Source organism: Bidens hawaiensis, unplaced genomic scaffold, assembly GCF_021521415.1.
Source record: "Bidens hawaiensis isolate Kalapana, Puna unplaced genomic scaffold, B.hawaiensis_p1.1 tig00024619_1, whole genome shotgun sequence".
In the NCBI taxonomy this organism is placed as follows: Eukaryota; Viridiplantae; Streptophyta; class Magnoliopsida; order Asterales; family Asteraceae; genus Bidens; species Bidens hawaiensis.
Genome location: NW_027493886.1, coordinates 417,461 through 421,161, shown reverse-complemented (window position 1 = coordinate 421,161; position 3,701 = coordinate 417,461). Strand labels below are relative to the sequence as shown.

At 40.1% G+C, this 3,701-nt stretch overlaps 1 pseudogene; it reads right to left on the bottom strand.

The window, feature by feature from the left end:
- Positions 1 to 853: 853 nt before the first annotated feature.
- Positions 854 to 2,740, bottom strand: LOC143569583 (L-type lectin-domain containing receptor kinase IX.1 pseudogene; annotated as a pseudogene).
- Between the last annotated feature and the right edge of the window lie 961 nt (positions 2,741 to 3,701).

Here is a 3,701-nt window from a genome sequence, read left to right as displayed (position 1 = left end):
AAAATCTTTCTTATTTTAACTTTTTGAAAGAGTTAAAAAGCAATTTTCAAAAGCCTCAAATTCTGACTTTTCAAAATGGCTTTTTGGAAAAGCCAGTAAGACAATAAATATTTTTCAAACTCAATCCCAAATATGCTCTAGGAAGCCTTTATTTGTTATAGATATGTATGTACACGATTGGTAAATATAGATACCCATAAGTTAATTTCGATCTTTCGTTAGAGGGCGGTTCTTGATAGAATCCCCATAAAATAATCATTAGGAAAGAGAAATGTCTGGATGCAAGACGTACTCGAGTTATGTTCTTTATAGTGCTCATCTGCAATCATCGAATCAGCTTCTTGTCTTGTGTGGTCTGGCTAAACTAGTTGGGTAAATCTATTGTGTAGAAGATCTGACTCAAAAGGAAACACAGTTAAAGATTTGTTACAAATCTTCCGTAATTGGTAATCTCTATACAAATATCATTCAAGGTATTATATCAGCAGTGCTTTAATAGTGCTTTAATTAGTTCATACGGAAAGCAAGAAATGACAATGTTTTTAATAACATTGGTTTCAAACCCGAGGACATTTTGGAGGAAATAAGACAAACGCTTTTCTTTGGTTGAAACATAGGTCGTAAAAATGTGTTGTTTATAGTGGTTGATTGGTGTAGTTTTTCCTCTGTTGTCGGTTTCATGTCTTCATGAGCCTGTACCTTGTGTTATTAATCTTCTATATGACATGAAGCACAATTAAACTTATTGTTTTGGATTTATACTATTAGAAAACTTACATTTTTTAAGATATATTCCAAATATTTTTATGATAACGTTGATATGTATGTAACCAAACATATCTGGTTATGACAACTACGTCACCACCGGCATATTCATCAGAAGGAGATCTGGGAGTTCACCCTCAAACTTCAGCACCTGAATTGCTTGCTGGATCGACGGCCTAAGACTACAGTCAGGGTGTACACACCATAACCCCACAATCATCAAACACTCTACTTGTTTCGGGTCGCAATCTGTAAGCCTTTGGTCCATACCCGAAAGCAGCTCACCTTTACCGAGTGAATCCCAAACTTACTGCACCAACTTGAGATTAGAATTTTGGTCGAAACGATCCATCACTTTTCGCCCGGGTAGCAATCTCTAACGCTGCCACCCCGAAGCTAAACACATCTGACTCTTGGCTAGCCTTTCCCGTTTCCATGTACTAGGGGGCCAATTAACCCAGGGTTCCGGCTAAGTCAGTTATTTGTTGACCCGACCGATCATGGTCCATGAGTCTAGCCAACCCAAAATCTCCAAGCTTCACATTGAACTCCGAATCAAGCATAATGTTGCTTACTTTGATATCACGGTGCACCACACATTGCTCACATTCTTCATGCAGATACAACAACGCAGAAGCTAAACCTATAGCAATCTTATACCTCACAGCCCATTCAAGGGGAGTCCTTTGACCGAAGAGGTGAGAATCAAGGCTGCCTTTAGGCATAAACTCGTAAACAAGCAAGAATTGAGCTTGATCATGGCAATAACCGATGAGACGCACCAAGTTTCGGTGCCTTAAACTGCTAATAACCTTCACTTCCGTTATGTATTCTTTCTTTCCCTGATTAGAACCTTGTGAAATTTTCTTAACAGCAACTGTGATATTTTCACGCAATAAGTCGCCTTTGTAGACACACCCAAATCCACCCTCGCCTAGCTTTCTGTCAATCGAGAAATTATTGGTTGCCAAAACAAGATCTTCGTAAGAAAACCTTTTGGCACCCGCTCCTCGTTCCAAATCGTCATTCATTGATGTCAAGGACACTGCTTCTTTGACATCCACTGCCTCTACCTGTTTCTCTACAGAGTTTCTTCTATTTCTCAAAAATACAACACATGCTGCCACGACTACAAGAACAAGAATACCAAGAGGGACTGCTATCCACACTGCAAGCTTCCGTACCTTTAACTTATTTTTACCTTCTTCTGGCATATTCAAACTTGAACTGAACTCCCATGATTGAAGGATATGCCTTTCTACATTAGCGCCAGTGGCGGCTGAAAATCCGACCATTACCCTCTCAGGAAGAACTTCTCTCAGGTCGACATGATATGAAAGACTCCCTCGAGAATCATTTCCAGCAGCGTAGCTCCAATGCAAGACCAAAAACTGAGTGGTGGCGTTGTAAGATACCCAAGCATCTGCTGTCTCTCCACTGTGTGAGCTAGCATCCCATGCAGTGTAAACAGCGGAATGAATGGAGTTCTTATTGATACCCACGTGTTCAACTTCAGGATCCCATTCAGGGTTCACAAAAGAGTCAAACTCAATGACAATCATTTGGTTTCTGGGTGAATCGGTGTATGTAGTGTTAAACAAGCCGAGACAGCCACCGGCTGCATTTGGTGGGATTTGGAACCCCACCGGGGCAAGAAAGAAAGCGAGGCCGTTACCGTACGGGGATCGACCTTGTGTATCTATGACGAAGGTGAAGTGAGTGGAGAAATCAGTGAGCTTACCGGACTTACGGTCCCAAATCGGCACTGTATCATAGTATATGGCTTGACCTACGCGTTTAAGGTAATTGACTTTGTTGAACTCTACAGTTCCAACAGAAGGAATGGCATCTCCCCTATACATTATGTTTGTTGCATCAGCATCGAAACGGTCGATCTTGAAATCTAAAGATTCGGAACACGGCAACAGGAATAAGAAAGAACAGACCCAGAAAATCATGGTAACCCAAAATACTCGATATCCAAATATAGCCGGCCGGCATTGAACAATTTATATACAACGAGGTTCGAAACCATGCTGTTTGTGGAATGTTGTAGCATCCGCAGCAGCGACAGCTATTCTTGCTCAATCAACAAGTGGAAGGTTTTTTATTTATTGGATGACTATGAGTTGGTGGCCGGAACGAAGTGATCAAAAGGTCGATATAAATTAAGGTCATTAATCGACAAATTCTATGCAGGGGTTGCGTCATCCGGATGCATATGTACGTTGCGTTGAATGAATATGATATCATATATAATTTACAATTACAGTACCTACCTAAATAATAATGAAGCTTTTAAGTAAGCTGATTTATTTAAAATGTTATATAATTTAGAAAAATCACGAGAACAACACTTTTATAAATTAGATGTGGCTTAATGGTAGAGCACTCACTTTACTAGTGAGAGGTAGGGGGTTCAAACCTCACTATCACCAATTTATATGGGAGATATTTATAGCGGTCCTGATCTCACCCGGTTTTACTGGCTCCTCGCTGTCGTGCTGTTTGACGGGCGTAAGGGTCGGGTTTTATTCGGGGAATCCCTCAATAGGTGGACCGCTAGGGGCTCCGTCCATCCGGACTCGTGCCCGGCTCGGGCTACCTTTAGCCATTGGGGGGCGCGTATGGAGTACCCGGCATTACTTAGTTGGTCATTCCAAAAAACGAGAACAACACTTTTAATCAAACAATATTTACTAAAATAGACCTTGCATTTTTTATTTTTTATTTCTTATTTTTTATAAAAATGTTTAATCCAGTGAAACAAATTTTCCATGTTATTAGTTCTACCTCATGGAAGCTCGCTGAAATAAATATCCATTCTTGATTTTTCTTGTATATTATCGTCATGTTGTGATATCTGAAACTTATATGATTTGTCATTTGAGCATAACTAACACGAATGCAAGAATGTGACAACTACAGTAATCAGT